Source organism: Pseudochaenichthys georgianus, chromosome 22, assembly GCF_902827115.2.
Source record: "Pseudochaenichthys georgianus chromosome 22, fPseGeo1.2, whole genome shotgun sequence".
NCBI classification, from domain to species: Eukaryota; Metazoa; Chordata; class Actinopteri; order Perciformes; family Channichthyidae; genus Pseudochaenichthys; species Pseudochaenichthys georgianus.
This window is the reverse complement of record NC_047524.1, coordinates 19,816,728-19,840,641: the sequence shown is the minus strand read 5'-3', so window position 1 is coordinate 19,840,641 and position 23,914 is coordinate 19,816,728.

The following is a 23,914-nucleotide window of genomic DNA, read 5'->3' as shown; positions in this document are numbered from 1 at the left end:
GTGATAGACAGCTCATTTACAGTTCAAACGACAGCAAACATACTATCGCTCTTGTGCAGTCCATGTCCACTTCAACTGATGTACTACCGGACAGTTTTGTAAATGACAGTCAATTTGAGTCCTCATTCACTCCTCAGCTTACTGAGACTGAGATAGCAGAAACAAAGAGCAGACCAAACCATCAGGCATATCATCTCTCAATTGGAACATGGAGAAACAGTACCACCTACTTTGAGGGATGAACTCCCTGAGTTGCCCCTTCTCCTCCGAGAACTGAATCGTTTGGAGCTCCGGAACAACATTCTTGTTAGGAGGAGGCAAATAGGAACTCAAAGCTCTCATCAGATTGTCTTGCCACCTGAATTCCGTCACCAAGTCCTGACCAGTCTACACGACAACATGGGTCACATAGGAATAGAAAGAACTCTAGACTTGGTTCGTGCCAGATTTTATTGGCCAAGAATGTCCACTGATGTCTACAACAAGATAAAAACGTGTGAGAGGTGTGTAAAAAGAAAGGCTTTGTCTGAAAAAGCTGCACCTCTTGTAAACATTAGAACCACAAGACCTCTTGAACTTGTCTGCATGGATTATCTGTCGTTAGAACCGGACAGAAGTGGTACTAAGGACATTCTTGTCATCACAGATCACTTTACCAAGTATGCCATTGCTATTCCCACACCCAACCAGAAGGCTAGTTCCCATCAGCAAAAACACGTGGGTTTGCTATCCTGGCTCCAAAATGGGAGCTCCCCATTGACATCAGGACAGCAGATAGCTTACACACCTTCCGGCGCAGACTGAAAACTCATCTCTTTCGACTCCACTTCGAGCGATAGAACTATTAACAAAGCACTTATATACTAATAAAGGGCTGGCTTATCTAAAGCCAGTTGAGTAGCACTTGAAATGTTTTTGCTCTATGAAGCCTGATGTACTTATATGATTCTGTTTTTTTCAAGTTTGTATTTTGTTGGTCGAACGCACTTATTGTAAGTCGCTTTGGATAAAAGCGTCAGCTAAATGCAATGTAATGTAATGTAATGTAATGCTAGGACAGTGGGCAAATGTCTATGGGAAAACGTTTTCATTCACTACGGAATTCCAGACAAACTACACAGCGATCAGGGACCGGACTTTGAGTCCAGGACAATAAAGGAACTATGCCAAATCACAGGAATTCATAAAATAAGGACTACACCATACCACCCAAGAGGAAACCCGGTTGAGCGTTTCAATCGCACACTCTTGAGTATGCTTGGAACCTTGACAGAGTCGGACAAAACGCATTGGAAAGACTTTGTGAAACCCCTTGTACATGCCTACAACTGCACAAAGAATGACGTTACAGGATTCTCGCCATATGAAATCATGTTTGGACGGCAACCACGCCTACCAATTGACTTAGCTTTTGGACTACCTCTTACAAACAAACAACATACATCTCACTCTCAGTATGTCCAAGATTTAAAGTCTCATTTGGAGGAAAGCTACAAGATAGCAACTGGAAACGCAGAAAAGATCATGCAGAAGAACAAAATAAGATTTGACAAGCATATCATTGCTGCTGATCTTTCCATTACATTACATTACATTACATTGCATTTAGCTGACGCTTTTATCCAAAGCGACTTACAATAAGTACATTCGACCAGGAAGACACAACCTTGAGGAAAACAGAATCATATAAGTACATCAGGTTTCATAGAGCCAATCATTTCAAGTGCTACTCAACTGGCTTTAGATAAGCCAGTCCTTTATTAGTATATAAGTGCTCTGTTAGCAGTTATTTGTTAGTCATTCTATCGCTCGAAGTGGAGTCGAAAGAGATGAGTTTTCAGTCTGCGCCGGAAGGTGTGTAAGCTTTCTGCCGTCCTGATGTCAATGGGGAGCTCATTCCACCATTTAGGAGCCAGGATAGCAAACCCACGTGTTTTTGCTGATGGGAACTTGGGTCCCTCTCGCAGCGAGGGTGCGGCGAGTCGTTTGGCTGATGCAGAGCGAAGTGCACACGCTGGGGTGTACGGTTTAACCATGTCCTGGATGTAGGAAGGGCCAGATCCATTCGCAGCATGGTACGCAAGTACCAGTGTCTTGAAGTGAATTCTAGCAGTTACCGGAAGCCAGTGGAGGGAGCGGAGGAGCGGAGTGGTGTGGGAAAATTTAGGAAGGTTGAAGACCAGACGAGCTGCTGCATTCTGGATGAGCTGCAGAGGTCGGATGGCACATGCAGGTAGACCAGCCAGGAGGGAGTTGCAGTAGTCTAGGCGTGAGATGACGAGAGCCTGGACCAGAACCTGCGTCGCTTTCTGGGTCAGCTGGGGACGTATCTTCCTGATGTTGAAAAGCGTGTATCTGCAGCAGCGGGTTGTAGCAGCGATATTTGCAGTGAAGGACAGGTTGTTATCCAGGATCACACCCAGATTCCTTGCAGTCTGGGTCGGGGAGACAACAGAGGTGCCGATGTTGATGGTCAGGTCAAGAGTGGGACAATCTTTTCCCGGAAGGAAAAGCACTTCAGTTTAGTCAAGGTTGAGCTTGAGATGATGAGCGGACATCCACTGAGAGATATCAGCTAAACAAGCAGAGATGCGAGCGACCACCTGGGTCTCTGAGCGGGGAAAGGACAGAATTAGTTGGGTGTCGTCAGCGTAGCAGTGGTATGAAAAATCATGCGGGCTAATGACAGATCCGAGCGAGTTTGTGTACAGGGAGAAGAGGAGGGGACCAAGAACAGAGCCCTGAGGGACCCCTGTAGTTAATTGACAAGGGTCGGACTCGGACCCTCTCCAAGTTACCCTGTAGGTGCGGTCTTTGAGGTATGAGGTGAGGAGGGAAAGTGCAGAGCCTGATACTCCAAGTTCTTGGAGAGTGCGAAGGAGGATCTGATGGTTCACCGTGTCGAATGCAGCAGACAGGTCCAACAGGATGATGACAGAGGAGAGGGAGGCTGCTTTAGCAGTGTGCAGTTCCTCAGTGACAGCAATGAGGGCAGTTTCCGTGGAGTGACCTGCCTTGAAACCAGACTGGTGCGGATCCAGAAGGTTGTTCTGATGGAGATAACAGGAGAGTTGTTTAAAGACAGCGCGTTCAAGTGTTTTAGACAGGAACGGGAGGAGAGAGACAGGCCTGTAGTTTATAACATCAGACGGGTTGAGAGTGGGTTTCTTCAGGAGAGGGTTTACTCTTGCCTCCTTGAGACTGTTTGGAAAGTGACCAGAAGTTAGAGAAGTGTTGATGAAATGGGTGAGAAACGGTAGAATATCAGGAGCGATAGTCTGAAGGAGTTTAGAAGGGATAGGGTCCAGAGGACAGGTGGTAGGGCGGGCAGAGGTAACGAGGGTAAGAACCTCACTTGGCGAGAGAGGGGAAAAAGTAGTTAGTGTGCCGGTTGACCGTCGGTCAGGTGATCCAGCAGTGAGTAAAGGTGAGTCAGAAAAAGACGAGCGAATATCGTCAACCTTTTTTTCAAAGTAGTTAACAAAGTCGCTTGACAGAAGGGAGGAGGGGGGAGGGTCCAAGAGGGTGGAGAAGATGGAAAATAGTTTTTTAGGATTGGAATAGGAAGATTGGATCTTGTCTTGAAAGAAAGTGCTTTTTGCCTGAGAGATCGAAGAAGAGAAAGAGGAGAGGAGAGCCTGATAGGTTAGGAGGTCGTTGCGGTGTTTGGATTTCCACCGTTTCCGCTCTGCTGCCCGAAGGATGGTTCTATTAGCACGCAGTGCGTCATTTAGCCAGGGAGCAGGAGGAGACTGACGAGCCTGCCGAGATGTGAGAGGACAGAGAGAGTCCAGAGAGGAAGAGAGAGTAGAGAGGAGAGTTTCTGCAGCAGAGTTTGGAGGCAGGAGTTGGAAGGAGTCAGAGGAAGGGAGGGCTGAGAGCACCGAGGAGGCAAAGGTAGAGGGGGAGAGGGAACGGAGGTTACGGCGGACAAGTGCAGGATGCGAAGAGATTAGTTTGTTATGTTTGGAAAGGGGTAGAGAGAATGAAATGAAGAAGTGATCGGAGGTGTGGAGCGGGTTTACAGAGAGGTTAGAAGTAGCGCAGTTCCTTGAGAATATGAGATCAAGGACATTGCCAGCTTTATGAGTTGGTGGGGATGGAGACAGTGAGAAAGCAAAGGCAGTTAGCAGAGATGTTAGTTCGTCTATCTTCCCCGTCTGGAGGTTGAAGTCTCCGAGAAGTACAGCGGGAGGGCCGATTTCAGGGATGTGTGAGAGGAGATGATCTAATTCCTCCAAGAAGTCCCCCAAGGCGCCTGGTGGATGGTAGAGAACAACAATGGTTAGTTGTATAGGATGGGTCACTGTGACGGCATGGAATTCAAAGGTGGAAGGAGTGAAGTTAGGTAGCTTGAAGAGGGAAAAGCTCCATGTGGGAGAGAGCAGGAGACCAGTGCCACCTCTTCTGCCAGTGGGTCTGGGTGTATGGGAGAAGGAATATGCTGTGGAGAGAGCTGCTGGGGTGGATGTGTTGAATGGAGTAATCCAGGTCTCAGTGAGGGCAAGGAAATCCAGGGACTGCAGGGAGGCGTAGCCAGAGATGAAGTCAGCCTTAGGAACAGCTGACTGGCAGTTCCACAGGCCGCCTGAAACTAGATGTTGGATCTCAGAGGAGCACATGGGATAGACGAGAGCGGGCCGGTTGGAGGCTGTGTCCTCATCAGAAATGTACGTCTGAGAGGAAAACATAAGCTATCAGACAAATGGGAATCTGAAGTGTATGTTGTTACCAAAAGAGCTGGAACATTGCCTGTCTACACAGTCAGACCAGAAAAAAAAAATAGTCCCCAACGTACCTTACATAGAGATCTTCTTCTTCCTTGTGGGTACCTATCTGCCCCAGAAATCCCAATTCCGACACGAATCCGCAAGCCCATAACTCGTTCCAACACAGAACATCTAAAAAATCACGTCGACATTGATGAAGATGAAACCCCAATATACTGGTACAGTGAATTGCCCATCTCTGAGCTTTCAAGATTCACCACCATACTTGAACAAAGGAGTGAATAAATCCCAATAACTTGAAGCCTGTTTCCGACTCCCTTTGTAGAACGCTACAATATGCAAGCGCACGAAAGCCAGTTGAAACAATCTTAAGTTGCCGTGATGTTGAAGTCGTGCGACCCTGCTGCTGTACTAGCTTGTAGTTAGTTTATAGCATAACATTAGCATTTTGCTTCTGGCGACTAGATTTATGATTAGAAAATTATAAAAGTAGGGTTGACATGTGGAGATTATCCGGCTGAACAAAACGTGATCCTTCTCTTAAATGTGTGTCAACCACAGACCTTATTTCGAGCTATTTTCCAAAATCCTATGGAGAAATCTCATTGCTTTTTGACGAATAATACATGGAGGACGGAGCCTCTCTTTTCCTCCCCCTCTTCTGAGAGCCCAGCAGCTGATCAGAGCATGCTCCCTCCTGCATGCGGGCGTGGTCATCTGCAGCTCATTTGCATTAAAGCTACGTCACAGAATCAGCCCTTGCAAAAACAGGGCTAAAAAATAGCAAATAGAGCGAAATGAGGCATGGCTAAAATGCAGGATCTGTTTGGTATTTTGAAAAAAAAAATGTTTTTATATAGGTATGGCCCTACAATATATTATTCAAATATAGCCTGATAGGTCCACTTTAAAGCAACCTCACGTGCCCTAACATCCCAAATGTAGTCAAATCAGTCTGCTGACAGAAATCAACATGTTTTTGGCCTCGAGGTTGTAACATGTCTGCACTTTTTGTTGCATCTCGTGGTAGTGGCGCCTGTTTTTTTCGGTTTGGCATGCTCCATTTTTTCCAGTTTATTTTCGCCAGCACAGGAACATAAACTTAATACTAGCTAATTGCTGCATCTTCCTTTTGACAGGGTATTGAGGAAAACATTCTGTTATTTAAATCTCAAACTTTCCAACGATACAGACAGCACCTTAAGTCTAGTCACTTTTTATTTCTTTTCTCAGGATATAGCTGTAGAACAGATTGAAATCTAATATGCCTGCGCTGTGTTTTTTTGTATCATCATTTTTAAGTAATACTCATCAGTGGCACTCCCTAGAAAGCATGTTGAGGCGATCACAGTGGACATAATGTTCACAGTGTGGGGAGCACGCGCAACTAGATGGCTTGGTTTGGCCTTGCCAGGATACTCTCGGGATTTCCGAAATGCACGGAGCTTGAGTCTTTTTAAGGGTTTCTACAGATGTGTGAGATATATAATCCGTTGTTGGCTTTGGGCATCATGTCAATTACCTCCTATCCAAACACCCAGCGCACCTCAACACCTCTCAGCCAACAGTCAATCCTGATGCTGACCAGAACAGAGTGTCCCATGACCATTTTCACACATTTTCATCCGGGCTGAGATCACACAGTCTGTGCAGATTTGCAGACCCCTCGCAGCAATAAGACAATTCAACAGGGACTCTTCTTGCCCCTGTTGAATTGTCTTATTGCTCCAAGGCTTCTGCTCTCTGGCAGGCGGTACCGCAGTATCCGCACAAAAACCACCAGATTCAGGGACAGTTTTATCCCACAAAATAAGACTGCTAAACACCTGAGATCTGTTAAGTGCCCCGATAAACATTCCTGTTGTCATCTTGCAATATACTAATTTGTATAAATAGTTATCACCGCAATAAACCGTATTTAATTATTACTTAATTACATTTTTATTTTGTATTGTTTGTATTTTATTATATATGTTGCATTGTTGGACGAGCTCAGGTCAGAAGAATTGCATTGCTATTTCTACACTGTAGCTTTGTGCATATGACAATAACATCTTTGAATCTTGAATCTAAATGGAGGATGCAAGTTGCCGCCTTCTTTCTTCATGAAATGTGAGACGAAACTGAAAATCTTTGCTCTTCTACTGTGCAAAAGACAAATGCGAATTCGTTTGGCATAAATTAAAACTTTTTCAACAACTCAACTCCCTCAGTACATTTTACATGTTTCAGAGAAACGATGGGTTATTGGTTGCAAGAACAAATAAAAGGGAAGAATAATGTTTTTAACAGATTTTCATGTGGACAGTTAAGAGTTGCAGATGTTCTCAGTTCTTCTTTTTTTCCCTCTGATTTGGCTGGCAATCCCAGTTTTTTTAATCCATAAGCATGTGTGTGTGTTATAGTCGACAAGAAGCAACAATTTGTCAGTTTTTTACTCGAAGTTAACAGGTAATGCCTGACAGAACATTTGTTAAACACACTGCTGACTCGGATGCTAAGAGGTTGGGTTGTTCACCTCATACTTTGAGGCACAAATAAAAAAATCAGTGGTGAGGAACGTTTTCTCGGCTGGCGCTCATTATCACTGAGCGCCCACTATCTGCTGCTCAGGGGAGATGGAAGACATTTCTATTTCATACCAAAGACAGCTTGAAGTATTTTCACAACTCATAAAATCCAGACTCACTTTTATATGACATAAATCACCCCCAAGCACAACCTTCAGTGTTTTTTTTCTTTGGAATTCAAATCAATTGTAGGGTTCCCAACATTAACCTAGATGGATTGCTCTGAAACTCATGTTCCTTTAGGATTCATATTAAAATAATCTTTGAGGATCTCAATCAATCAACCAATCAATGTTTATTTATATAGCCCAATATCACAAATGTTACATTTGTCTCAGTGGGCACCGTTTGTACAGAATATCAGTATGACAATATGACACCCTCTGTTCTTAGACCCTCAGAACGTACAAGGAAAAACTTCCAGAGAAAAATAAACAGTTTAAAGGGAAAATGGGAGAAACCTCAGGGAGAGCAACAGAGGAGGGATCGCTCCCCCAGGACGGACAGACATGCAATAGATGCCGTGTGTAAATCGAAAAGATAATACATTTACAACATAGGTAGTCCAAATGTTTGGAAATGCATGTGTCTATAATAATAAGATGAATCCATGAGGATGTCAGCAATCTTGTGAGGATCTGCAGTACTTCCTCCTTCTTTTTCCCCTTTCTGTGTTTGTTTTGTCTGTTTGTCTATGTGTCTGTCTCCCTGGCTGGGCGTGGCTACCTACATTCCGATTCCCGCCAACTCACCTCCTCAGCTGCTGCTCATCTCACTGATTGCCACTACTCACCTGCACCTGCTTAAAACCCTGGTTCCCATCTTCAGACTTCGCCAGTTCTTCGTTTATTCTTCAGTGGTAAACTATTGTCCAGGCCTACTAGTGTTTTTTCCTAGTGACTTTTTGATGCTCCTAGTGAAGGGAGATAATTTCCTAATCCTGCTTGTTTTTCCTGTTCCAGATCCACATACTCCAGCCTCTCTGCCTGCCACGTCCAGCCTCCCCTCCTGAGCAGCCCAGCTCCACGTCTTCCCTCTATGTGTGCTTCGTCAACTCCTTGTCAGTGTCATGGACAAAATAAAGCCTTTTTGACACTTCACCACAGTCTCAGTTGTAGTGCTTGCATAGCAGGTTCTCATCTCCAGTCACTTCTCGGGAAACCTAACAAATCTTGTGGGAGCCATCAGGGAAGTAGTATGGTGAGAGTCTGGCAGGACCGCAGAGACAGGTTCAGCCACGACTCGAAGTCCAGGACTTAGATCCAGTAGTCAGGATAGAGGATCCAGGACACACGAAGACAGCAACAGGATTAGCCTCGACTCAGGATCCCGGCGTATATATGGACACATCTCTTTTCATCTAGCATATAAACAGGATAAAACATTCAATTTTCTTTGATTAACGACCAAATAAAACAACTGACATTCCCATCACCCTCCACTGTTCTGTAGCTAAATCAAAGTGGCAGATATTGCACAATAGACCTACAAAACATCACCACGTTAACATTCCTGTTGAGAATGTTGTCTTGCTGGTGTTAGCATTTAGCTAGAAGCATTGCTGTGGCTTTGTTATGTCCTCACAAAGCTGCCAACGTCACTGCTGACTGTTTAATTGTGGTTCATGGTACTATACACATTTTTTTTTACAAAGGAATTCACGAGAATGTCGTCACAGATACCCAGTTTGTAATGATGCAAATGCAACGGAGATCTTGTTACTCAGTTCAGCGATTAGAAGTTACTCAACAGATTTTTTTTTTTAAATCTCAGATTATTAGCATAGTGCTCTTTATTAGTTGCGTGGCTAAGATGATTCTGTTCATCAGTGCTTCAATCAAAACTACATGATATCATGGGACTTCCTGTATTTAACCTTTTTTCTGAGTATCTGAAAAGTCTTCCAATTCACATATAGCTTTTTATAACAGCTATCATAGAGGATGTATCTAATTGAAACCACAAAGGCTCAAACTGTGATGCAGCAAAGTTACCTGTAATACTACATGGACACAGAAAACTGAAATTATGACACAGCCAGAATAAAAAAATAAAAACATATACTATATACTTTTTTAGGCACAAAAAAGCTCCTTAGAAGATGCTGCGTTCATATACAGCCTCTACAGGAATTCGAAAGTAGTGCATCTGCATCAGAGATGTGCAGGAAAGGTGTTTCCAGATAAGGGATTCCCTCTATCACGATGCTTGCATGTGTTACTGTTTCACTGTGAGTCCTGGCACAGATGTCAAGCAGAGGTCACAGAGGGTCAATTCCAAGATGGAGGAATGTGGCAGAGGCCGGTTTTATTGGCAATTGCTTTGGATGTCGATGTGATGCCCGATGGGAATTTTGCAACCTCTTCTAAAAAAAAAAAAATTGGCATGGCTTGAGGCATTTTGGGTCGTGGAAGGAGTTCTCTGGAGAAAGGTGCAGATGGGGACATGGGAAGTGATGTCATGTTTCAGTGTTACGTGTCTGGCAGGTGCACTGGGTAGATGCTTGTGAAGCTTAACAGAACTTCAAATTAAAGCCAGAGTGTAATTATTGGTTTCTATGCTTTTAAATGTTCAGATGCTTATCGTGCGGTTATAGCTTTCCTTCAAAAGTTTCCTGATGTTTTTTCGTTGTATTTATTTTTGGCATTAGTTAAAGAAACAGGCCCCCCCAGCTTTCTCTGATTGCTGACTGTCAATCATCATGTGAATGTAACGGCTTGTCTGTGTGGGGTGTGGAGCCCCACAACAAAGGAGGCTGAGACACATGAGAGCTGGGAGTCGACCTAAAAAATGATTACTGTAATGTTATGCTGATTAAAGTGTACACATTTGTAAATGTTTGATTACACTTCCTCTTTCCTTTATTTTTTTTCCATTTCAAACTTGAAATGCTGGGTGTATGCTGTTAAACAATGATTTGAGGGAATTGTTGGATACAAATATTGCCTATATACAAAAATGTCCATTAACAAAATGAACTACTTTGCCTGTTTTTAAATCTCGTTTAAAGACCTACTTGTTCTCCCGTGCTTTTGCAAACCACGTATAAGACATATCAGTTTGTGTTTTCTAAATTGGGGTTTTCTATTTTGTTGTGTTTTAAAATGTTTACTTTTTACATCATGTATGAGGGTTTTCAGTCTGTGGCTTTAAGTATGGTTTTATTGTCTCGTGCTTTTACATTTGTTTCTTTTTGTCCAATCGGTTTTGTCTAAATGTATTTATGCTGCTTTTTTATGTATTTATTGATGTACAGCACTTTGGTCAACTATGTTGTTTTTAAATGTGCTATATAAATAAAGTTGGATTGGATTGGAATTAAATATCATAATTTACAACTTCGATATGGAAGAAATAAATCAACACTTCAAACACGTATTTGCTTAGCAAGAGTCAGAACAGAATATGGATACCAGACTTATGCCTATAAAGTAGCTACAGCTGGTTAGCTTAGATTAGCCCACTGACTGGAAACAGAGCTACAGTACAGCTAGCCGGACATCCCGTCCACAGGTTTTGGTTGTGGACAGTGGAGTGGAGCTGTGCTCTCTGGCATCAGAACATCACTCTGTTCTGCTGCCAGCGGAGCAAGGCCACGAAAGAAATGGACCTATACCAAATAGGAAAATGTAAAAAATATATTAATTCAACCCACATGGCATATAGTACAGTACATTATTTGCAGGCCTGCAAATCTTGAATAAAAATAAGTGGTCCGGTCCGAATCTGATCTTAAATGAAGCTGAGTAGAACTCCCCTCTTATGGTAGGTAAAATAAAAATATGTTACAAATTAGGCAATGGTGAATACTTTATTTGTGAATACTTTATTTGTGAATAATTTATTTGCAATATTTTGCAAAACCTTGCTATGTGCAAATGTTTTCTTGTGTAACAACTGGATAAGAACCAAGCTCAAATTGTCATAAAAAGGACTGTGGAATCGTGCGAGATTGTAGATCTGCAGACATGTCAATGTCTTACTTTACTTAAACCATTGCATAACTGAAGGGCGATGACGCTGCTGAAGTCGACTATAATTTATTGCTCCAAGAAGAATCCTGAAAATGGTAGTCCCCTTAGTGGATTTTGTTGAAGCTGTGGAATGGAAATTATTCAGCAATGTGTTGAGACACTCAGACAAAGTATGATACCATCTGTTAAAGAAGTTAACTGTCCCCACATCTATGAAAGGCTGTTGGTAACTATTCCTGAACTCTAGAACATCTTTTCTCCTAGGCTAATCTGAGGTGAGATTACTTATCTTAAATAGTCTTGAGGACCGACATTCCTTCTGGAAAACAAAAGCGATTTCCCACCTCTCACAGGTTCACTACTACCATAGTGGATAATACCTTCCAACAAAAAACATTATAAATATGGCACCCAAATATCTTCAAAAACTACAATTTGTTGTTCCTGTCTGGAATAACTCAACTTGTTATGTAACAGTGTTAATACAAGACTCCACATGTTTGGCTTGGTAAAGTTTGGGCAGCACGCTTCTTGCTGCTTCTCCTCTCCCGACCACACGTGTGTTCAATGTCAAATGTGTTCTTCTTAAGAGCCAAAACACTATCTCATTAAATACACATGCCATTGTGTAATGGCAGATTTCAGGAAAAATACTTTCCTCTCAATGATATGTTTTCTAAGAATCAAAATAACACCTTTATTTGAAAATGACCAATACAATTATACGATTGCTAGCTCAGTGCATTGTGACTTCACAAGCCTGTCTGTAGTCACATGTATTTGTACTAGAGACAAAATGCTTAAGAAATGGGCCATACATAAACTTTCACTTTTTAAAAGGGAAATCAAGAGTAACAAATAACTTGAATAAAGTACTGGGTAATTGTTTTTTAAGCCAACGTTTCTTGAAATAGTGCATGTGTGGATTAATGCACATTTGGTGCTCAAACACATTTCCAGGAGTAGGACGATAAATGTGTTACTGACTCAAAATAAACCAAACTTAATTAAAAGAAATTGTGATCAGTTCACAAGTATTTTAAAAGATACCAACTGCTGATAACATTAATAATAACCAAAAGTAGAAGAAAAAGGAAGTGCTTATCTCTCGGGTCAAAAGCATGTATTCAAGCTGTAGTGCAAAGAGCTCAGCTGCATATTTTGTGAACTTGCGTTTGGATGAATTCTCCAGGCATTAATTACCCCATAAATCTCTATTTTGCAGTCAGTGTGGCAGCCAGCCTTGAAGATTCATGGCTGGACTTATCGTTTGTTTTTCTTCAACGAGTTATGAAATGATGAATGGTTTACCCACAGACTTTGAAAGGAAATACATCTGAATCTCATCTTTAAAATGACAACAAGAAGAAGCAGAAGAGAGTCATTTTTATAATGCTGGGATATGACAAACAACATGTATGAAAACAATATCAGAATAAAGTAAAACTGTCTAGTGATTGTTGAATCGTAATTATTTTTGTTCATTTAAAAAAAAGGCCAAAATTGATCTTTTTAAAAAAAGAAGTATTTTAAGTGGAGAGTATTTAGAGTTCTCATTCATAACACTCCGTTCGATGTCTCACGGAGCAAACAGAAGCATCAATCTCATTACGCCAATCCTGATTGGCTGGTGATCTTGACGTCAACGTCAGGGGAAATCACCCCCTATAAGTAGCCTGCGCCACGACGCATGCGTCATTCAAACACCTCTTCTCGCTTCAGAGCACATCTCTAATAGTAGCCGGGCTAGCTTAACAGTCCACAGACTGAACCAAAGCTAATTTCGGTCGACGGGCGTTAGCCGGCTACCCTATTCTCTCACAGAAGAGTATTATAGTCAACCTCGCCGTTCTTCCTCTGGAGTAAGGTAAGGTTTTGACTTCAAGTTAGCAACACACCACAACTTGTGTTTTTTCCCCTCACTGCCGACACCACGGTAGCGAGGACACTTTTTTCTTCTCTCTTCCACGGAGGAGAAAAGGATTACAGGAATATTACCATACCAGGTAATATCCTTGAGAGAAAAAGACCCACGCTGTCCTTTTTTCCCCCGGATTAAAGACAGATCGGTAAACACTTTTTTCTCGAACGTACCTGTCATGAGCGGACCCTCTCCACGCCTCACGGCGAACGAGATGGATGCCTCTCTCCCTCACACCAGAGGAGTCAGGAACTCGGAGGCTCGGTGCTGCGGTTGCGGGTTGAAAGTGTCAGGCACAGACTCACACCAGATCTGTTCGTCCTGCCTCGGGCTGGAACACGCCCAGGAGGCCATCGACAACCCCGGCTCGTGCGGACATTGTGCCCGCCTCACCGTGAAGAGCCTCCACCGAAGGTTAGCGCAACAAGCTAGCCTGTCGGGACGGGACCCCCTCATGTCCACTGATCTGCCGACCGGCAATCAAGAGACGGGGGCGTCTGCCGCAGAGATGGAGCCCCTCACTGACGGTATGGAGAGGTATGGAGAGGCTCGGCCTGCTCCACATACCACCTATGGAACCGCTGGTAGCAGCCCACCTCCTACCAAGGATGGGCCAACCGCCAAGCAGGAACCCCACGCTGCCAGCAAAGACGGACCGATTCCAGTCTACCATGACGGAACGGGCCTACAGAGCCGCAGCATTGTCCGCCAGGGCTCTGAACGTTTCCTCGATGCTAACCGCATACCAAGCGGAGCTCTGTGAGGATATGTCGAGCAATCCTGGACCGGCCACTCTGGACGAGATAGCCACGGTCACAGACATTTGTCTCCGTGTCCAGCGCTGCGCCGTCCAGGCCAAGGGCAAGATAATGGGGATCAAGGTGGTGCAGGAAAGAGCTAGATGGCTCAACCGCACCAACCTCCCAGACCGGGAAAAGGAAGATGTGCTTGACATGCCCATCGTTCCCGAGGGGATTTTCGGCTCCGCTCTCGCTTCCATGCAGAGGAAGTGCGAGTCGAAAAAGAAGGAAGACGAGGCCCTCCACCTCTGTCTCCCTCAAAGGGTCCAGCCGCGGCCTTTGCAACGGCGGCCCTTTGCCCAAGCTGCACCGCGCTCTGCTGGGTTCAAAGTACCAGGACAGCAGAGGTCGCAGCCCGCCCCGAGTCCCCAGCCCAGGCAGGAGACGAGGGCGAGTTGGTCTAGAAAATCTCCGGTTCCGGCTGCAGCCCAGGCACAGCCAACCCAGAATTTCGGCCAGCAGGCGAGGAAGAAGAAGCGAGCGGCCTGACAGCCCCTCCTTCTCCCCTCGGTGACGGAGCTGGAAGTTCCTTCCCCGGCTCTAAATGTGTCCCCGCCGCCTCGAGAGATGCCTCAACGTCATCCTCAAGTCCGCACAAAACACATGTCACATCTTTATTGTCTGAATAAACCATTTTCCGCTGACGCATCCAGGCTCCGGCCAAGGGCGCAGCTCAAAAAAATGAAAAGAAAGACAATAAACAGTCCGTTAACTATAAATCCCCTTCTGAGAGCAGCTACGGCCTCTCTCAAAAGGCGGATAATAAACGGGTCTGTGAAGGCACCACCGCCACACGCATGTGCAGTGCCGGTTGGGGCTTTAAGGGCACTACCGTCACGCACATGCGCAGTGCCGGCCAGAGCTGTAATGGACAGCCCGGCAATTCTTCCCCTTTTGAGAGCAGCTACGGCACCTCTCAAAGGACGGATTATTGACGGGTCCGTGAAGCCACCGCCACACACATGCGCAGTGCCGGCCGGGGCTTTAAGGGCACCACCGGCACGCGCAGGCGCAGTGCCGACTGAAGCCGTGAGGGCACCACCGGCACACACATGCGCAGTACCGGCTAGAGCTGTAAAGGCACCTCCGTCACGCACATGCGCAGTGCCGGTCGGAGCCGTAAGAGTGACATCCCAGCTGGCTCTAAGGAGCATACAGCAGGAGATACTCACGATGTCTGCCTGGGCTTCTCAAAACAGTTATAATTTATCTGTTTTCACAAACCCAGAGAGAGTCAACCCATATTCTGGAGAGAGAGGTTCTCTCTCTCCTAGAAAGAAGGGTTTTATCTATAAAGCCCACCGAGCGGAGTCAGATTACGGAGGAAAATGTCCTCGTAAAGCACCCGCTCAACATGGGCCTCATAATACAACTAAACCCCGAACGCCACGGCTTACGGAGAGTTTTGGTGATTATGAAATGCGTAGTGGCACTACACCCGACTTTTCCAGTACGGGACGCGCCTACGGGTGCAGTCCTTTCACGGAAGGTGGTCACCACGGACGCAGGTCAGACGGGCTGACAGGGGACTTACGAAGGTCGCCCGGTGAGAGGTCTCGAGAACAGAGACTTCCAGCGGGCCCGGAGCTTTTAGCGGTGTTCCCCACCCAAAAATGCTTCCTGCCTTCTCTCAGAGGACTTCATGTCCCCGTGAGGACAGACAACACGATATCGTGTATGAACCGCCAGGGGAGATTGCGTTCTCTCCAGTCACACACACTGGCACACAAACTGATCCCTTGGAGCGGCAGACGTCTCCTCTCTCTGAGAACGACACAGGTACCGGGAGTTATGCACCTAGGGACAGAATTACTGTCAAAGGGTGCACCACTCTATGCAGACTGGACTCCTCATCCAAGGATCGGGAGTCCGCTGTGGGTGCGTTACGGCGGAGCCGCGTTAAGTCTGTTTGCAAAGGGAGAAAATGCTCAATGACAGCTGTTCTCTTTAATGCACGATTTAAACGCACCGTTAGGCGGGGACGCACTCGTACACGATTGACCTCCGGGTCATCTGTACACGTTCCCACCCCTGGTTCTGTTACCCTTAACTCTGGCCAGAGTGAAAGAGCAACGCCACACACTTACTCTGATGTTTCCACCCTAGCCCGCAATATACGGGCTGGCGGAGATATATCAGCTGTTGTGCGGGCAGCCGTGGCAGCCCCCACCACGCAGGGACAGATTGTCTCAGGCGGGGAGGGCGATCCTTCACCCACGCCCAGAGCGCGGGGCACTATGGGCCTGACCCGTGAGTGGTACAATCTAAATACAGTGGGACTCCCTCAGAAGGTGATAAACACTATTCAGAGTGCGAGAGCTTCCTCCACCAGGTCTCTCTATGACTGTAAGTGGAGGGTGTTTGAAGAGTGGTGCCTTCAAGAAGGACACATCTCTTTTCAATGTCCTGTCGGGGTGATTTTATCATTCCTACAGGACTTGATCGATAAACACAGAGCTTTCTCCACGATCAAGGTGTACCTGGCTGCTATTGCTGCATGCCATGTGGGCTTTGAGGGTAAGACGGCTAGCCAACATCCTTTGGTTTGCCGTTTTATGAAGGGAGCGCGCAGGCTCCTCCCTGTCTCCAGGTCGCTGGTGCCCTTATGGGACCTGGCAGTGGTTTTAAATGGGCTCAAAATGACCCCATTTGAACCCCTGGAAGGAGCTGACATGAAACATCTGTCACTCAAGACGATGCTGTTACTGGCGCTGGCATCCGCTAAACGGGTCAGCAATATCCATGCACTGTCTGTACATCCCTCATGCACTCAGTTCGCCCCAGGGCAAACGAGAGTGTTGTTGAAACCCAACCCTGCCTTTACACCAAAGGTGGTTGGTTCGTGTACCCCGATTGACATTGAGGCATTTCCTCCGCAGCTGGTTTCCTCCGGGCTTTACACACATATATGGACAGATCAAAAGAGCTTCGTCTTAATGACCAACTCTTCGTGTCCTGGGCTAAACCTCACAAGGGTAAGCCTGTTACTAAGCAACGACTATCCCACTGGATCGTGGAGGCGATTGCTTTGGCCTATACGAGTCAGAATCTGCAAGCACCTTCGGGTCTGCGGCAGAGTCCTGCACGGGTCTGATTTTCAAGACCCGCTCCCGCCCCACACCCGCGACGTGCAATACCGAACCCGCCCCGCTACCCGCACATATTGCCAATTAGTTCCGCAACCCGACCCGACCCGTCGGCACAAGATCCGCGACCCGACCCGAACCCGCATAGCCTATATAATTATTAACACACGCAGTTGCATATTTGTCTCAAAAAGCGTGGGATGTTAGTTATTTTCTCCATCTAGGAACCAAAAGCCTCCCAGACGCTGGGTTTCGCTCTTGAGGAAGTGTTATTGAAAATGCTTTATTCTCCGCTAGAGAGCTTCACCTCAGCCATTTCGATTGTGGCGCGCACAGCAGCAGATTGATGCGCTGCAGAGGTTATGATTATGCGCGGTCCCGCGGGGGAGAGGTCTGAGGATTTAAACATTAAACTAAATTATCATTATTTCAATATATTTATTATGCAACACCCGCGACCCGACCCGCATCATCTTTGTTTTACCCAGAACCGAACCCGGAAAAAAGCGTTTGGAAAAATACCACCCGCGAATCACCTTTTTTGCGGGTCACCCGTCGGGTACCCGCGGGTACCCGACCCGATGCAGGACTCTGGTCTGCGGGCTCACTCGACTCGGGGCCTGGCTACATCCTGGGCTTTGTTCAAGGGTGTTTCCATCCAGGATATCTGTGCAGCGGCAAGCTGGTCTTCGCCGCTCACTTTTGTCCGCTTTTACAGGCTAGATGTCTCCGCTCCAAGCGTGGCCCGAGCAGTGCTGGGCACCTTGTTGAGTCGGGACTCCACCTGTTAAATTCTGGTTGATCGGTGATCTTCGAGATAAGCTCGTCTGGCAATACGGGAGCTACAATATCCCATAGTGAGACATCGAACGGAGTGTTATGAATGAGAACTATAGGTTACTTACGTAACCCCAGGACTCAGAGTAACATGAAGTGAGATGTCTCACCAGACGGCCCTCCTTGCTATGGTGAAGCGAGAAGAGGTGCTTATTTTGAATGACGCATGCGTCGTGGTGCAGGCTACTTATAGGGGGTGATTTCCCCTGACGTTGACGTCAAGATCACCAGCCAATCAGGATTGGCGTAATGAGATTGATGCTTCTGTTTGCTCCGCGATGAGGCGCATCCCATAGTGAGACATCTCACTTCATGTTACTCTGACACTGGGGTTACGTAAGTAACCTATAGTTTTTGAAGGTTGAACTCTCTAGAGACAAACACAAATGATGTATTTTTTCGGGAAAATTGACAACCAATACATTTTCTATAATTCTGCCATTGTGAAATATTCAATAAGACCAATGTATACTAAGGCTCATTTGAGTGCAAATTATGGGTTTCTAGTTAGACAAGCAGGTTGGGTTTAGCCAACCTTTTGTGCACACAACCATTATGAGATTGTTCAAGCTAAGTACCGTACTGTAATTTGTGTGTTTATAGACATAGAGATTATTTAATGGCTCCAAATCAAGGCACATGTTGTGCAATACTCCAAATGGTCAACTTGAACTTATTTAATGTCCCAATGCTTTAGTCAAATTACCTAGCTAATGTCTTTTTTCAAAAGACCAATAATTAAATTAAATGCTTCATGCCATGTTGTGTTAAGTTAAATGGATTGTTCTACATCTGTTCCCATGTTCCATGGACCTCCATGGCTATTATACAGGCACGACATTGGCCAGAATATTGTGAAAGGCCGTGTACCTGCCCATTCCTGTGCGCTATTTACTGAATGGACAAGCTGATGTTGACCTGAGTCCAGATGGTTAATAAACAGTCACATCTGGACAGTTAAAATACACACTACAGCTGTAGCAAACAGAATAAGACATGATGCACTAATTATTGGAACATTTGTACATAAGAAAGATGTAATTGTTTACATATGTTTATTTATAATATATTGAATTAAAGGCACATGGTGTTGTGAAAACTGTGGAATAATTAACAAATGTCTCTTTTTCTTGTCTCTAAACAACACTTTCAATTAATAACTGATGGTTAATGTAAAACGATCAGTCTGCTCACCATTTTTTCCTCTGAAGCTATTCACATATTTGGAAAACAAACGACTCCTCAGTTTAATTAGATGCAGAGGAAACTCTGTGCTTCTCTATGTGTTTGTATCAGAGTTCCTCAGTGCAAGGGATTTGTGACTCTCAGTCTTTGTAGATCAAATAAAATAAAATCAAGTTTTATTTATATAGCACATTTATAAACGATTTTTGGTCGAGCCTAGAGTAGAGACACTTTACAGCTAATACAACAGCACAGATTGTTCAGAATATCAGTATGAGAAAAACGACACCCTCTATCCTTAGACAAGGAAAAACTTCCGGAGAAAACCTACAGTTTAAAGGGAAAAAATGGGAGAAACCTCAGGGAGAGCAACAGAGGAGGGATCCCTCTCCCAGGACAGACAGACGTGCAAAAGATGCCGTGTGTAAATCGAAGAGATAATACATTTTACAGCATAGGTAGGAAGACCAAATGTTAGGAAATGCATGTGTCTGTAATAAGAAGATGAATCTACAATCCTGTGGGAGCCTTCAGGGAAGCAGCATGACGAGACCCAGCAGGATATATTGACATCCCCGGTTGTTAATTTAAAGAGTGAAGCAGAATTAAGTGTTGAACAGTGTTGTGTAAAATAAAAATGCTCCGTCAACTACATAAAAGTAAGAACACCTGTCATCAGCGAAACGCCCCTCCTTACTGCAGAACATCTCTCATTATGTTATAATGTTTTTTAACGGACGTTGTCTGATTATATAATCATATGCGCGGGCCGCTAGTGTCTGTTGATCTCCGGATTAACAGCAGCATGAGAATAACCTGCCGAAAGTGCCGATGCTCCATGGCGGAGGCTCCGGTAGAAATTGCCGGGATTTGCGTTTTTACCCCCTTAATGTCTGACCAATTGTTGAACAGCATTTCCGTGCACATGACTTGTGTTTAAAGTTTATAGTCCGTTTGAGTTTTGCCCGTGAACGCAAACCGAACCTTCTGAAAAATGAAACAATGTAACAAACTGTCGTCTGGTGCGCACCAGAGAAGCGGACTATTAGGTGTGAATGCAAGACTAAAGTGAACTATCTACACACTCAGAGAGTCCTTTAGCTCACCTGAGTCTCTCAGTCTGAGAGGAGAGGACCCTCCTCCAGATTGTTGTGGAACAAACAGCTCCTTATGTCCGTTAGTGCAGCTAGCTAACTAGATGCTAACAACACGGTCCCTGCTGGCACCTCTCTCCCTCTCTCGATCACACTAAATGCGCTATTGCCACACACACACAGAGCCAAGCTTGAATGACACAAGCACACGTTTATTTCCATGCAACTCTCTGATTGGTCTGGTGTCATGCCTCTGTTGCATTCACTGAACACGAGAAATTACAGTCCTGCTGTCCTCTCTGGTGTCATGATGAATTTCCCGTAAAGCACGGTCAATGCATTATATTATTGATGTCGAGAATTGTCCGGGGCTACAGAAAAAACATTCAGGGCTAAATGTTAGGAACCGTGACTCACTGATATGAGGACTCAATTGCACAACCCGGAGACGAAAAGGTTTGAAGAAAAATAAACTTTAATGGATCAAAAAACAAAGAAACACTCTTTACAGAGGGAGTGACAAAACGGTCACAAAACAAAACGCTCTCATGGAGGATATCACAAAAGGTACTTGGTCTCTCTATGGCTGCTTGGATCTGACTTCTTGGCATGACGAACAAGACGAACTGACAACAGACAAGGGGAGACAGGACAATATATACAAGAGGTAAGTGGAATCAGGTGGAAACAATCAGGGGCGGGGCAGACGCTGACGATGGCGGGAAACAAGAACCAAGGAAGTAAAGGCACCTGGAATGAGACAAGGAGTACAAAATAAAACAGGAAGTGAAACAAACAAAACCAACATGAACGTGACAAATACATAACAAACTAACATAATTGACGGGACACAACACTAAAGCCCCGAATGCCCAGGCCAGGCGACGCCACTGGTCTTGGATAAAAGTTATTCTTGATAAGAGAAGCCTAGAAGGCCAGAGAGAAAAAGTGAGTTTTAAGTGTTGATTTAAAAAAAAACAGGGTCTGGGCCGACCTCACATGGAGGGGCAACATGTTCCAGAGCCTGGGGCCCCCTGCTGCACTATCAACAGCAGCTGATCAGCCGACCTTAAGGCTCTGCCTGGGGTGTAGCGATGGAGGAGTTCGGCTATATAGGCCGGAGCCAGCCCATTTAGGGCTTTGTAGTTAGGTCAAGGTCAAGGTTCTTTATTTGTCAAACGAACATAGCTACAGTGTAGTGATGTCGATGAACATCTTGTGTCACAGGCTTCTCCAACAGTGCAACACAAAACACAGACAAATATAGTGCAAGTAAATAGTAAATAGAAGAAGAAAATAGTTTAAAAAAGTGAAATAGTGCAATAAGAGTCTATATGCAAGTCATTGAAATATGATATATTAGGTAAATAGATCAATAATTTTTAAGTAGCAGCCAGATGAATATTGTGGATGTTGTTTCAACAGTTCAGGTGTTTAACAGTCTTATTGCCTGTGGGATGAAACTGTCTCTGAGTCTAGTGGTTTTTGTCCGGATGCTGCGGTAGCGCCTGCCAGACGGCAGCAGGCAGAACATTTTGTGGCTGGTGTGATGGGGGTCTTTTATAATCCGGAGGGATTTCTTCCTGAGCTGCTGGGACTAAAGGTCCTCCATGGACGGCAGCTCCGTCCTGGTGATGTTCTGTGCAGTTTTCATCACCCTCTGTAAAGCCTTACGGTTGAGGGCGGTGCAGCTGCCGTACCAGGCCGTGAGCAGCCAGTCAGGATACTCTCTATGGTGCACCTGTAGAAGTTGCAGAGTATCCTGGAGTCCATGTTGAACCTCCTCAGCCATTCCGAGGAAGAAGGGCCGCTGTCGAGCTTTTTTGGTGATGGTGGTGGTGTGAAGAGTCCATGTCAGGTCCTCAGTGATGTGGACCCCGAGGAACCTGAAGCTGCTGACTCTCTCCACTGTAGTCCCATTGTATAATGACAATTGAGAGCCACAATCTCATCTAACTGAAGCAAAACATTGAGGAATTGCAGAGTTTGTATTTCCTCTCCCATGATCAACAACAACCTAAATTGAATTAACAACTGAGTATAGCTCAAAGGGTGGGATCAGAAACACTGGTAACGTTTGAAAATGCATGCTGCCCTTTGACTCTCTCTGTCTTACTGAAAATATGCAGGTGTACAGCAAGTCATATGACTTAACTGCACTTTTAACTCTTCTATCCGCTTCATGTCAAGTCCCGATCAAAACTGATTAAAGAATGATGGATGAGGAAATCTCAGAACCAATAAAGTTAAACCATGTTTTAGAATTACATTTTCACATTATCCATTCCAGCTTCTGCTGGCAGAGGTATTGTGGTATGCCAACATATTATTAGATAACACTGATAAAAATCACACAACGGAGAAGTCTGGCATTTTTGAGGAAATGGTGTTAAGGTGCCACTATGATGTTTTTCTTTCCCGTTATATGGCAACCCTTTGCTGAATAAAAAGTTACTTTTAGGGAATGTGGTAAAAACAGCATTTAAAATGAGTAATATTAGGTGTAAAGTTTGTATTTCATTCTGGCTTTAACTTGCTTTTCTCCAGATTCTTCCTCCATTCCTATCTATATTTGCCATCCATCTATCTCAAGCTACTACAAACATAGCATAGGCTATAGACTCACAACAAAGCTGGTGGCATATTAGCTAATTACTGTAGTTTTGTTATAACACGTTAAGCCAGGAGAGATTTACACATAACTTAGCTAAAACAGGTTGCAGAACAGAAATGAAATCTTACATAATGATAAGTAGTAAAGGCCAGGGTCTGAAAAGAAAGATTGGCAAGAGATTTGCATTAAAATGTTTAACCTTAGATTTGCATTCAAACCAATGGGTGACTACGATATATTATATTATTCTATGTTAGTGACAAAAGAGTTACACCCAGTAACTTCCTAGCTTACTGAACAAAACAACAAAGCTAACGCTAACTTGCTATGACCTGTTTTGTTGGAAGACAAGCTATGCTACATCTGGTCTATCTACCTTACCTGGAATTTGATTAAAATGCCTTAATAATAGACTAGTAAGATCTTCAATTACATTTCACAAAAACATATAAAATACAGTGTCTCATAAACAGTACATTTTTGCTGTAGGCCTACAGATGTAGCACTCCAGATAGGACTCCACCCAGCGGGTTCCAACCAAAAACCCAGCGGATCCCAGTGGCTGGGAGATTAAAGCCCTCCCACTATTTCCTAAGATGGCGTTGCCAAATTTCCCCATTTGTTCAATTTCAGGATTTAACCATGAGATGGCGCTTCATTCACAAATACACAAAGACAACTGGGTGTTGTAGACCTTAGGCCTGTCGGGGAGGGTTGCTGGTCCCCCCCCCCCCAGTCCTCCGAAATGAGCCGTTTGTCATCCCTCTAAATTGTTTACCTGACTTTGCGTTCCTTTGTTTCTGACCAGGAAATCTTAGGCATGTGCGCCAGTTGTGTTGGTACCATTTTTCCTGCATCAACCAGGTAGCGATATGCCAACAGTGAAGAATAAACATATTTATAACTAGTTTAGCTAGTTCCAGAGGTAGATGGAGTAGCTAAGTGTGTTTGGTCTAACTGTTAGTGTGTGTTTTGCTCAGCTCCGCAGTCCGTCACAGCAAAAATGTAAATGTAAACCTAAGACGCAAAGAAGTGCAAGATAACAGATAAATATAAACAACCATAATGTAGATTCAATGATATGAGAGAAGTTGTAAATTAAG